The sequence below is a fragment of the Schistocerca americana genome, chromosome 5 (genome assembly GCF_021461395.2).
Source record: "Schistocerca americana isolate TAMUIC-IGC-003095 chromosome 5, iqSchAmer2.1, whole genome shotgun sequence".
Classification (NCBI taxonomy): Eukaryota; Metazoa; Arthropoda; class Insecta; order Orthoptera; family Acrididae; genus Schistocerca; species Schistocerca americana.
In genome coordinates this window covers 407,253,545-407,267,783 of record NC_060123.1, presented here as the reverse complement: position 1 = coordinate 407,267,783, position 14,239 = coordinate 407,253,545, and the positions used below count along the sequence as shown (strand labels likewise).

The following is a 14,239-nucleotide window of genomic DNA, read 5'->3' as shown; positions in this document are numbered from 1 at the left end:
TAAAAGCACCAAAGGCGCAAAGATGAGAGCTGGTGCCAGTCCCATAGAGACTCGCCACTTGCGCGGGTTCCACCAGCGCCACAGGCGGCATTGAGGATGAAGACATCGACTTCGCCTCGACCGATTGCCGGCCTAGTACAATCCGTCAATGACCGGACGACAACGGATAGAAACCTACGCGGATGATAGATCAGCTCTCGCCCACTTGGCTATAGATCATAGTCCACGGCTGACATGGACAGGGAACGTCGTTTAGTGAAATCTTGGAAGTGAACAGATAGCTCTAAATTGCATTTGTTATGTACTGTAAAGTTTACCTACTATTATTTGCCCTTGGTCACTGAGGGCCTTTCTTTTGTTACATTGCAAGCAGTATTGCAGACTTCATTATTCAACAAGTCACAGAGATAAGTAAACCTTTTGAAGCCATTTGTGAGACTTTGTTACTAATTTGTTGGAGTGTTATAGAACCTTCGTTCTGCTATACTGCTACCTGAACACTGGACTCGCATTTGGGAGGACGACGGTTCAATCCCGCGTCCGGCCATCCTGATTTAGGTTTTCCGTGATTTCCCTAAATCACTCCAGGCAAATGCCAGGATGGTTCCTTTGAAAGGGCACGGCCGACTTCCTTCTCCGCCCTTCCCCAATCCGATGAGACCGATGACCTCGCTGTTTGGTCTCTTCCCCCAAACCAACCAACCAACTGCTACCTGACCATGGGGCATAGCTAAGTGGCATGGAGCGTACTGCATCAGAAGGCGTTTAACGAATGCACAAACTAGGCCTACCGTAAGAACAGTGGCAACTCGGCCTCCACAGTAGTAGCGACGAGGACTTTACAAAACTGGCGACGAGGGTCTACAAAACTGTATACTTTATCTTAGGGTACCAGACAAGTCACATACACTCCTGGAAATTGAAATAAGAACACCGTGAATTCATTGTCCCAGGAAGGGGAAATTTTATTGACACATTCCTGGGGTCAGATACATCACATGATCACACTGACAGAACCACAGGCACATAGACACAGGCAACAGAGCATGCACAATGTCGGCACTAGTACAGTGTATATCCACCTTTCGCAGCAATGCAGGCTGCTATTCTCCCATGGAGACGATCGTAGAGATGCTGGATGTAGTCCTGTGGAACGGCTTGCCATGCCATTTCCACCTGGCGCCTCAGTTGGACCAGCGTTCGTGCTGGACGTGCAGACCGCGTGAGACGACGCTTCATCCAGTCCCAAACATGCTCAATGGGGGACAGATCCGGAGATCTTGCTGGCCAGGGTAGTTGACTTACACCTTCTAGAGCACGTTGGGTGGCACGGGATACATGCGGACGTGCATTGTCCTGTTGGAACAGCAAGTTCCCTTGCCGGTCTAGGAATGGTAGAACGATGGGTTCGATGACGGTTTGGATGTACCGTGCACTATTCAGTGTCCCCTCGACGATCACCAGTGGTGTACGGCCAGTGTAGGAGATCGCTCCCCACACCATGATGCCGGGTGTTGGCCCTGTGTGCCTCGGTCGTATGCAGTCCTGATTGTGGCGCTCACCTGCACGGCGCCAAACACGCATACGACCATCATTGGCACCAAGGCAGAAGCGACTCTCATCGCTGCAGACAACACGTCTCCATTCGTCCCTCCATTCACGCCTGTCGCGACACCACTGGAGGCGGGCTGCACGATGTTGGGGCGTGAGCGGAAGACGGCCTAACGGTGTGCGGGACCGTAGCCCAGCTTCATGGAGACGGTTGCGAATGGTCCTCGCCGATACCCCAGGAGCAACAGTGTCCCTAATTTGCTGGGAAGTGGCGGTGCGGTCCCCTACGGCACTGCGTAGGATCCTACGGTCTTGGCGTGCATCCGTGCGTCGCTGCGGTCCGGTCCCAGGTCGACGGGCACGTGCACCTTCCGCCGACCACTGGCGACAACATCGATGTACTGTGGAGACCTCACGCCCCACGTGTTGAGCAATTCGGCGGTACGTCCACCCGGCCTCCCGCATGCCCACTATACGCCCTCGCTCAAAGTCCGTCAACTGCACATACGGTTCACGTCCACGCTGTCGCGGCATGCTACCAGTGTTAAAGACTGCGATGGAGCTCCGTATGCCACGGCAAACTGGCTGACACTGACGGCGGCGGTGCACAAATGCTGCGTAGCTAGCGCCATTCGACGGCCAACACCGCGGTTCCTGGTGTGTCCGCTGTGCCGTGCGTGTGATCATTGCTTGTACAGCTCTCTCGCAGTGTCCGGAGCAAGTATGGTGGGTCTGACACACCGGTGTCAATGTGTTCTTATTCCATTTCCTGGGGTGTAGATTAAGCGCCAAAAGTTTCAGGAACATGGTATTTCAAACATTTTTGTGACACGTCTAGTACCATGTAGGAAGTATATACTCTTGGAATCGATTTTACATGAATTTCATGAAGTAGTCATACAGCTGTACAGAACTTCTGACATTACTGAAATATATCGTAATAGAAATCTTGCTCCGGCGGGGTCAAAATCCAGCTGCTCCAAGGAACTGTTTTCGTTGCCACTAATCATTACGAACACCTCTGGCTCAGTGCTTCATCCAGTGTTGAAAGACAGCATCAATATACAAAACGTCGTTTCCTTTGAAACAGACTGAGGAAATTCGTTCTCATTCACAGGAAACTAAATGCACGCTACCGCAGTAGGACCGGAATTATTAAAGGATTATGTTGTAAAATGCCAACGGCCTTGCCGCAGTGGTAACACCGGTTCCCGTCAGATGACGGAAGTTAAGCGCTGTCGGGCTGGGCTAGCACTTGGATGGGTGACCATCCCGTCTGCCGAGCGCTGTTGGCCCTTGTGAGGCAAACTGAGGAGCTACTTGATTGAGAAGTAACGGCTTCGGTCTCGGACACTGGCATACAGCCGGGAGAGCGGTGTGCTGACCACATGCCCCTCCATATCCGCATCCAGTGACGCCTGTGGGCTTAGGATGACACGGCAGCCAGTCGGTACCTTTGGGCTTTCATGGCCTGTGTGGGAGGAGTTATGTTGTAGAATCCAGGCTTGTGCTGTAGGACCGTTTTGATTTCAGTGTAAGGAAGCTGAAGCTGTTCTGATAACATTACCTGTTAACATATCCTGGTTACTGGGAAATGGTTGAAACCAGTAGTTACACGGTTTTTAGGCTTGAACAGGAAATGAAAAGTGACAGAGAAAAGCCTTAGCAATCACAAAACGCAGATACAGACTTCAGATGACCGTCAGATAGCGCATGATGAACGTTGCAGGTTCTAACCGACTCGCAATCTCCAGTAGCCGCACGAGATCGAGAATACCAATCTCTGAGACCTTGTGTACGCCACTCATGAAGCACGCTGTTACGGCGCTCTCGCAGAGGCAGTAATCACGATTAATGGCGCCGCGGCCCGGCCCCGAGCGCTGCGGTCTGCGCGGACGGTAACTCGGCCGCCGGGGTCGCGGGACTGGACGGAATGGAAGGCGAATTGCAGCTCTGCTCTCGTCGTCGCTTGTTTATGCGTCATGCTCGAGAGGCTGCGGACTCCACGTAGCGCGGCCTGCCCGCCGGCCAGGATCCTGCCCCGCGCTGTGCTGCGATTTCTGGGCGTGCTCCGCTCACTGTTGCCAAAGGACTGTCCTGACCAGCTTGTCAACACAGCCGTAGCTGCAGTGCTGACGTCGACACATTTACTTCCTCGATGAAGGCAGCTGCGCGCTGATAATTAAAAGTGCAGCACAATAGAAGTCGCCTGCTGACAAACGTCGCACTGACACGTTTGAATAACCAAATGATTAGCATTTCATTGCAACCATACAAAACTGGTAACACTACATGCCTAACACACGAATGATTACGCAACGTCATTAATTAAAACTTCCTGGCTGAATTTCCATGGACCATATATAAAACTACTACTCCTTCCTGACGTTTCGTTGCCTACTGCGGGCAACATCTTCCGATGTGAGTCGGCGACTGGCTGCTATGCGCTGGATGTCCCGCTTATATAGAGCTCTTAGATGGCGCCACCACTCATCACGTGATTTCGACTTTAAAACTATCTCTGACTAGTGCCATCTCTCTCGATTACAGCTAATCGATTGTCATTTCGTTGGTGCAAAGTCGACCGCCATATCTTGTCTAGTTATAATCATTTTTTATTAAAATTATTTTTGTGCATGTACATCTCTATAGCTTCTCTATACTAGCGGGTACTCGTACAACAACGTGAGGTCCTAGCTATCAAGTTTGTCTCACTAAATTTTATTTCGTGATCACCGTCTCTGAAAACGCGTTCCGCTACAGCCGATTTGTCAATTTGTCCCAATCTACAGTTCCTTTTGTGTTCCGTTAGGCGGGTATTAACACTACTTTCAGTTGTTCCAATATAAACTATGTAACAGCTACACGGAATTTTATACGCACCTGTGGTGGCTAACGGGTGTCGTGCGTCTTTCACCAATCTTAAACTTTCTTGGCCAAGTTTCAAGTGAAGACAATCTTTCAACCTACCAAGAAAACTACTGAAAGTTTAAGATCGGTGAAAGACGCACGACACCCGTTAGCCACCCCAGGTGTCTATAATATTCCGTGTAGCTTTGGCATGGGTTATATTGGAACAACTAAAATGATTGTTAATACCCGTCGAACGGAACACAAAAGGAACTGTAGATTGGGACAAATTGACAAATCAGCTGTAGTGGAACACGTTTTCAGAGACGGTGATCACGAAATAAAATTTAGTGAGAGAAACATTATTATACCCGCATGTGTAGCGAAGCTATAGAGATCTACAAGCACAAAAAAATTTTAATAAAAAAGACGAAGGATTATAACTAGACAAGATATGGCGGTCGACTTTGAGCCAACGCAGTGACAATCGATTACATGTAATCGAGAGAGATGGCACTAGTCAGATTGTTTTAAAGTCGAAATCACGTGATGAGTGGTGGCGCCATCTAAGCGCTCTATATAAGCGGGACCTCCAGCGCATAGCAGCCAGTCGCAGACTCACCTCGGAAGATGTTGCCCGCAGTAGGCAACGAAACGTCAGGAAAGAGAAGAAGTTTTATATATGCCCCACGGCAATTCAGCCCGGAAGTTTTAATTAATGAAAGCTTACATGTTATGATTACGCAACGTGTTTCTAAGGCATATCTCATTCGTCATTTGAATATTGTGAATGTTGCTTGTTAATGAAAAGCTCGTGTACTACCTACGCGTGTCCGTAATTTAAGTTTCAGTTTCGAAACACCGTGGAAAGAGAACCACTGCTCGGAATAACGTAATTTTTTTTTTGTGGTTTTACGGCGCACAACTTCAACGGTCATTAGCGCCCAGACTACGTTAGGAATGCACCGCGAGGCACTAGTTTAAAACAGCAACTAAAAGGGAAAACACGATAAAAGACAGACTGACAGACATAGGATTAAAATAACAGCATAATCAAATGTCCTTAGAGAGGTTTGTCAAGTTGATAAAACAAACAACGCGAGCAGCTGCTCGTGGGTCATCCGCTAAAATGGCATCTAGAGTACATGGCAGGCCAAGATCAAGACGCAGTGTGTTAAAATCCGGACAGGACGTTAAAATGTGGCGGACCGTCAGCAATTGCCCACATGGGCAGAACGGCGCCGGCGCAGCCGTCAGCAGATGGCGATGGCTGAACCGGCAGTGTCCAATTCGTAACCGGGCCAAAACGACCTCCTCCCGCCGAGAAGGGCGTGAGGAGGACGGCCAGGTTGCAGGAAGAGGTTTCAAGGCCCGAAGCTTGTTGTCCGTAAGTGCAGCCCAATCGGCATGCCACAGCGATAAAATGCGCCGACAACGTCAAATTTCAATAGCATATTATGGCGCAGGAAAACATGAAACAAAAAATTAGTGAAAATCTGACAAAATAGATGGCGCTGTAAGCGTCAGAATATGCTCACCAACAGAAGTGCGGCACGCGTTTGTACCTCAAATTACGTCCCAGACTCCCAACATGACTGCTTCTACGAAGGGATGCGCGCTGCTGACAAAGCTTTCTTATGACAGCGGTGCGCACATTTCACGCACTGTGCAATGCATTCTGAACGTGATCCCTAAAACACTCCGACCTGCTGTGGGACATTTTTTCTGGACTTCAACTTGTGGCCGAAGACAGTAGACAGAATGTTCAACACGTCCTGTGCCAGTTTCACGACAATTAGAAACCGATGTCACCTCACTTTTTACTCCGTCTTCCGATGTCATTTTGCTTCTTATGCGATTTTAGGCCCCAGTACAATTGAAACCTATTTTTCCAGTACGGTAGGAACTTGCCATAGTGGATGCTCATACCTAACTGACAGTGCTCCAGCTGCTGACTGTCGAGCTTGTGCAGTCATGCACATTTAGCAATACGGTTGGTGTCATCTGCAACGAGAACCAGAGCCATCGTATAGCGATTCATCCGCAACCGACCCTATTCACGTTAAGACTCTTGGTTCAAATGGCTCTGAGCACTAAGGGACTTAACTTCTGATGTCGTTAGTCCCCAAAACTTAGAACTACTTAAACCTAACTAACCTAAGGACATCACACACATCCATGCCCGAGGCAGGATTCGAACCTGCGACCGTAGAAGCAGTTCGGAACCGCTACGGTCGCAGGTTCGAATCCTGCCTCGGGCATGGATGTGTGTGATGTCCTTAGGTTAGTAAGGTTTAAGTAGTTCTAGGGGACTGATGACCTCAGCGGTTAAGTCCCATAGTGCTCAGAGCCGTTTAAACCATTTGAACTGTCAGACTTTAAACTCCTCTCCTTCCAACTGGAAGCCCAGAGTCTTAGCCACTTACCCAATACTTTCAGTAAAAAGCAGATGCCCAGGATTGAATTGCCAACTTCTGCTGAATGATAAACTTAGCGAGTACTAAGTCATGGGTGAAATAATTTCATGTCACTATCTATGATCTATTCATAATCTAAAAACATAGTCTAGAGCTTGGGTTTTATTCCCTTTGATCTGATGACGGCAATATACATTAAAGCGCCAAAGGAACTGTTATAGGCATGGATGCGTATTCAAATACAGAGATATATAAACAGCCAGAATACGGCGCTGCGCTCGGCAACTCCTATATAAGCCAACAAGTGTCTTGGTGCAGTTGTTAGCTCGGTTACTGCTGCTACTAAGGCAGGTTATCAAGATTTGAGTGAGTTTGAAAGTCGTGTTGTACTCGGCGCACGAGGCAGCAATGAAGTGGGATTTTTCCCATATGACCATTTCACGAGTGTAGATTGAATATCAGGAATATGGTAAAACATCAAATCTCCGACATCACTGCGGCCGGAAAAAGATCCTGCAAGAACGGGACCAGCGACGACTGAAGAGATTCGTTCAACGTGACAGAAGTGTAACCCTCCCGCAAATTGCTGCAGATTTCAATGCTAGGCCATCAACAAGTGTCAGCGTGCGAACCATTCAACGAAACATCATCGATATGGGCTTTCGGAGCCGAATGCCCACTCGTGTACCCTTGACGACTACACGACACAAAGCTTTACGCCTCGCCTGGGCCCGCCAACACCGACACTGGACTGTTTATGACTGGTAACATATTGCCTGATCGGACGAATCTCGTTTCAAATTGTATCGAGCGGATGGAAGTATACACGTATAGACAACCTCATACGTCCATGGATTCTGCATGTCAGCAGGGAACTTTTCAAGCTGGTGGAACCACTGTAGTGGTGTGGGGCGTGTGCAATTAGTTATATGTCTGGATACGACTCTGGCAGGTGACACGTACATAAGCCTCCTGTCTGATCACATGAATCCATTCATGTCCACTGTGAATTCCGACGGACTCGGGCAATTCCAGCAGGACAATGCAGCACTCCACATGCACAGAATTGGTAAACAGTGGCTCCAGGAACGTTCTTCTGAGTTTAAACACTTCCGCTGGCAACCAAACTCCCTAGACAATGCTACTGAGCTGAACTGGCATGTTCAGAAGAGATCTTCCCTCCCTTGTACTCTTACGGATTTATGGACAGATCTGCAGGATTCAAGGCGTCAGTTCCCTCCAGCACTACTTCAGACATTAGTCCAGTACATGCCACTTAGTGCTGCGGGACTTCTCCGGGCTCGTGGGGCACCTACACAATATCAGGCAGTTGTACCAGTTTCTTTGGCTCTTCAATGTGGATACAAATGATGTTAAAAAAGAAGAGGTAGTATTAGTCAAAACTGGAAGAAAAGTTCCTATAATCATGTACAGAAACCAATCCCCTTTTGAGTTGTGTGTCCTTTGATTCCCATCTGTCTACTGTGTAGAAGCAAATATCACTGGCAGTACTGCATGTAGTTACGATGCATTCTGACGCATCCTGCACCCCCTTTTTCGCAGTGTTTCCAATCGCTTGGCTGCATTGGATACACGCTTCTGTAAGGTCTGCACATTGATTAGCTGGGCATACAGCAGACATGTCCCGATAACCATAAACAACGGATTCAGGTCCGGTGTACAGTGAGGCCAAGCAGCTGAACGTCCTCGACCAATCCATTGTCCACGAGACAAATGCGGCGAGATGCTGTTGGAGGATCCGTACAAAATGAGTTTGTGTCTCACCGTGCATCAACTAGTATCGTGTTCCTGGAAGTGTAGCGTTCTTTAGTAGGGATGGTACTTCGTCGTGCTGTTTGGTGAAGTGTATAGCTCTATTAATGTTACGACAATTCCTGCTCACAAACTGATACTGCAGCGGTCCTGATGCTTGATTCCACGACTGGCCGAGGATTTGCATCTGCCCACACGTGCTTATTGTGGTAATATGTCTTGTGAATACTACGTCTTTAAATACATTACTAGTCACAAGAAGTACAGGCCATATCTCAAAAGGTACTGGTTTCTGAACGTGTAATTATAGGAACCTTATTCCGTTTTGTCCAATACTACTACTGTAAGAATATGTGACATCCTGTTCTGAACACCACGTATGCAAAAGATGAAACCTCAAGAGGACTTTGCTTGTAAATGAAGCGAAGTTTTAAACTGTTGTTGAGAAACTAATTTTCCACACATGAATTTATACCTAAGAAGGGTCGTTGTGTTCCATGGTTGTGGACTAAATTTGTTGCAGAAAAAGAGCAACCTGTTATACCAGCAGCATTTTTCCATACTTTTTTGCCGACTGTAAATTAGAATGAAACATTTTGTAGCCCCGAAATGACCATTAAAATTTTGAACAGTACAGGAATGTAAGACGCGAGTCAGCTGAACAGCGTGAGAGCGACCGATTTACAGCTACATATTTCCTGATAAGAGTTCATGGACGAATAAATTAACATCAGTGCGGAATTTTAAACAGTATTAAAGACTTTTTTAACACTGGTAACGTTACGAACATTTAACGAGGTACGACGCCTGTGTTTCTTTTACTGTCCAACACCGGGGAATAAATTACTAGCTTTGTGTCAAGATAAATGTGTACTAAAGTGTAACAACAAATTACACGGGGAACAAAATGTCCCCTCGTGACAGGTCTGGAATCTTGGAAGTACTAAGAACTCGACGACGACATAAGGCTGTGCGGAAAACGAGCCGTCACGCGCCGCTGACAGCTCAGATAAGCGACCGGCCGCGCCGGCCGTCAGCGCGGAAGCGACTGCTGCAGATACCGCACGGACGGCCGCACTGGCTCGTCTTCGATGACGCGATCATCAACACAGAGGCGACGAAACGAAACGAAGCGATTGCGCAGTCACATCTCAGTCATCGTCAGCCATGTGTGCTATCGCCGGCTTTTTATCTTCTCTCGCCTTTGACATGCACGGACTAGAAGCCACACTACTACAATGAGACAAGCTGCAAAATATGGCTAAAACAAGTACTGCATTAGCACAGCGCGTGTGAAAAACTCTAGCATATACTAAATGTACAGGTATTTCTCTTTCTCACTATCCCCATTTTATTCGCAGATTGTGGATTTATCGTTAGTTACTATTAATTTCAACTGCTGTTCCGCGATTGAATTTCAGGTTTTGAATTTAGGACCATCACTTTATGTATCCGTCAGATACTTTGGAACCAAAGATTCTCGGTCACGAAGGGAGACAGCAACATAATTTACAGGATACTGACTACAAACTTAATAAACAAATAAGTCAATAAAACGCGGAAACAATTGTCAGAGATGACATGATATGAATAATACATTACAGAGGAAAGTTGTCAACTACTGTGAAGAACTCTTATACGCAAGAAAGCCTTTCAACTTACTGCATTTGGAGAACTGGAAATTATCAATCAATTTCTTCAGTACTGCTGGAAGTTTATTGAAAATAAAATCTGATGAAAAACGTGCAGCATTATGTACATGCTTAAGAAAATGTTATCTAAGTGTAAATTCTCTTTCTGTCTAGGGTTCGCTGAATGAATATTTCAGTTTCTTCTGAATTAGTCATTCTTGTCAACAACAAATTCCATGATAGAGTACGTACAGAGATGGAAGAGCTAGAGCTCAGAAACCTGAACAACGGCAAACACGAAGTTCCCGAACTGACGCTGAACATCCGCCTGATAGCTGCTTTGGGGATCTGAGAATATTATTGGTGCGTGCACAGAACAGCCCCAAAATATGGAACCATAGGAGAAAGCAATGAACGCAAGCAATGTAAACAGACTTTCGCGTTTCAGTGTCAGAGACAGTTGTGATTATTCTAAGAGCAGAAACAGCAGGACACAGTTTCTCCATAAGATCTTGATCGTCATGCTTACAAGAAAGTTTCTCATTCAACTTCAGTCCTAAGAATTTAAAATGACAGACTTCACTAACTAACCACTTTCGCTTTTACAAGTGTCCGTGTTAGACACTATATGCATAGCTCTTTGTAGCAGCTAATTGTTAGTATGTTCTCTGAAAGCCACGTACAGATGTTACTGGCTACTCTTATCTAGATCATTTACACTGTACTCCACGTCTTACGCGATAACCAAGAGAAAATTTGAGTCACCTGTCACGCTTACTGGCAGATCACCGATACAATAAAATAAATAACAGGGGAAGAACAAGGCCCTGTGGCACCTTCCACTTTACATGTCCCCACTCGGATTCAGATCTCCTCCAACTTGCTGACACTGGAGAACAAACTGCTTCAGACTTCAGGAAATGGAAGTGACTGTTGTTGAGCTTTTTCCTTGCTACTATTGGGAGAATATAGCACGATCCCCTACACATCGCTGCTAGAGGGAACGCGCAGATAGGATAAGATTGATTACAATGCTCTGAGGGACCTTTAAACAGTTACTCTTTCAGCGCTCCATACCTGAATGGGACAGGACAGTGCCTTAGTAACTGTACAATGGACGTAGACTTAACAACTAGCTTGTTGAAATTACGCACTCTGGAGGGCTACGAAAGGAAGTAAAGAAGGTTAGTGCTGGTGGACCACTAGGTAATATACGGTAAGGTAGGGTGGAATTGTCGATCGTAATCGCAGAGGAACCATTTCAGCATTCACCGCAAGTGGCATGACAAACCAGGCGGCCCGAAAAATTTCGATGTCACTTCATAGGTGAAATTCTATTGTGACACACTGGTCTTTTTCAGTGAGCAATGGTACAAAAGTTCTGAACCTTAATAACATTGAAAGAAGGAATTACGAAATGTCACGCACCAATTATTTTTATAGTGATGTTTAACAAGTGATAGAATAAACACCAAAATACTTGTTGGATATTTCTCTGTAATGAAATACAACTTTCTGAATGTAACTCGCAATTTAGTTATTTATAAAGCGGGTTAAGTACGGAACGATAGTTTGCTAAGGATTCTTTCCAAAATTATAAATGGCTGAACCAATCAAAGACGGGTTAACAAGTCGTCGTAATGACAAGCATTAAATATCGAGCTAATGTTGCCAAAGATGAATATAGACGGCGAGCCACGTTACTGGTCAGTATCGCCGCAACTTAATTCGCATTCACAATTGTGTTCGATAGCGCGAAATATGTTCTCGCCTTTCAATTTAACTAGACATCGGGCTATACTATACATCAGTCCGCCACAGCAATCTAAATCTCTGGGTACGGTGTGGGGGAGAACGAAAACAATACTGTCCTACTCGAATGTCATTAAGAGTCTTTGTACTACTTGTAGGTTAGAAACATGACTAGTAACAGGTAAAAAAGAAAATTAGTTCCCACTGTGATCGTCTTACATTGTTCCGTATGCATAACTACGTAAGGAAGCTAAGACATGTCTGAGCCCGACTGCTGCAATTACTTAGTCTGCATTAAGCTATTACCATTTTGTTGTTTGTTTTTAAATGGAAGTTTCCATACATTCTAAAATTTCAGGACAACTCATTTCAGTCAGCTGCCATTATTCTCCGACGTTGACTAGCCACAGTGCTCCACGGCGAGAATGCATGTTACCGACGTAATTCGTCACACTTGCAAGTCGACCCATGTTTCCGCATAGATAAGCGCGCCAGTATTCGCCTAGCGCTCCACAAGGAGGAATATAGGTATCACAGAAAATGAATTACCTTGCCTTTCATACAACAACGACGAACGAGAAAGCCAGTCCTTTTCAAGGGCAACTTGCTTACGCAACAATTTATGCAGCCATCGCATCACACACTGCCCGTTTCAACATTTATTTATAATCATACAGTTGCTGAATGCTATACAGTTTTTTCTGTTACTCTTCCGGATAATGCCGGAACCATTACACTATAGAGAACATTTTTCTTGCCCTGAGCGGCTTCACTGACAAGACATCTTCACGTAACGCTTCGAAGAGTATTTTTCGCAACGAAATCGAGTTGTTCAAAGCTTTAGGCAAACTCCTCAAATTCTTCATTACGACCCTTTAATGCTTATCGATTCCTCAACACTATTTTAGTCGGTTTTAAATAAGGAAAGTCGTATAAACCTATCTAGTGAACACTGAGGCAGCGACTTCTGTCAGCTGTACAATATGCACGTACAGTTGAGAGAAGCGTGACTTGACACAAAGGATTTTCTATTTCAGCTCTAAACTGTGTTTCGATGTCATCGACGTCTTCCTAAGACACCAGTACTGAAACATTGTTAAGGTTCAGCTAGTAGTCGTGTTATCCCACCTATCTACGTTTCTTGATCACTTTCCTGTTCCTCTCTCAGCTTTACACATTAGGAGTATCTGGCTATGTGCAGCAAAACATTGAGAACTCATACTACCTGACAAGAAATGTCATAGGTCACTTCTTTTCGTTACGAGGCGTTTGTAAACTAGAGAGAGATTGCTTTAGAACAGTGAAACCCGGAAAGCGAGTATATTAGATTTACGACACACACCCCAACAATAATCTCTTTACATAACACGTTACTCTAAATAGCCAACACCTTTCTTTTCTTAAATCTAAAGCTTGCAAAATATACAACTATTCTAAGAGCTCAAGAGATAGATCGTGAACTCTGTGAGTCGTCGGTTCAAAATACATGAGCTTCCAGGATTACCGTAAATAAACAAATTGACGTACCTATGACAGTAATAGCTTGAGCACCCAGATAATTTGCTGCTTCTCTATGAGGAGTCGGAATGGGAGACAGTTTTACTAACTCCTCGTTCATTTTAAAACCTTCACAGTAAGCGTATTACAGGATGCATACGAAATGCAGAGAATGTTTAGGCCGGAAAAGGTCCTGTACGCATATGTCAGGAAATGTTTCAACCTCTTGCATTGAGACAACGGCTGAGAATGGCACATTAACTGCTAACTCAAATTTTTACAATGCCACCGACTCATCTCGAATATTCTTAATGTCTTCTTTTCTGTATATGCACGAACTCCTAGGATAACGATCTTCGCAACCATTCAAAGACTCCCAGATGTTGTCTAAAGCTTTCTTAGGTTTTCATGACGCGTTGATAATTGAAATTCTGTAACACTCGGTGAATGGTAAAAATACGTTCTCTCAAGATTTCTTGGCTTGGGTGATTAATGGTGTACATCCATGTGTTCTGCAGAGTTGTTGTTTCCATTTTTTGGACACTATTGCGGCGAACAACCCAGCCGCCTTCTTCAGCTGCTGCATAAAATGAAAACAACTCATCAAAACGGCCGGAAGCAAACCATAGACGTAGTAAAAACTTATTGTTGTTGAACACCTAACTCCTTTCTATGCCACGTAGAAACAGTGACAGATAGCACACATTGTTTCTCCTGGTATAACGTTTATGAATGTTACTATTGCTTTCAAAGTGTGATCACGAACTT

The 14,239-nt window shown here is 45.4% G+C and overlaps 1 pseudogene; it reads left to right on the top strand.

The window, feature by feature from the left end:
* The first annotated feature begins 2,728 nt into the window (after positions 1–2,728).
* Positions 2,729–2,846, top strand: LOC124617470 (annotated as a pseudogene).
* Positions 2,847–14,239: the final 11,393 nt, after the last annotated feature.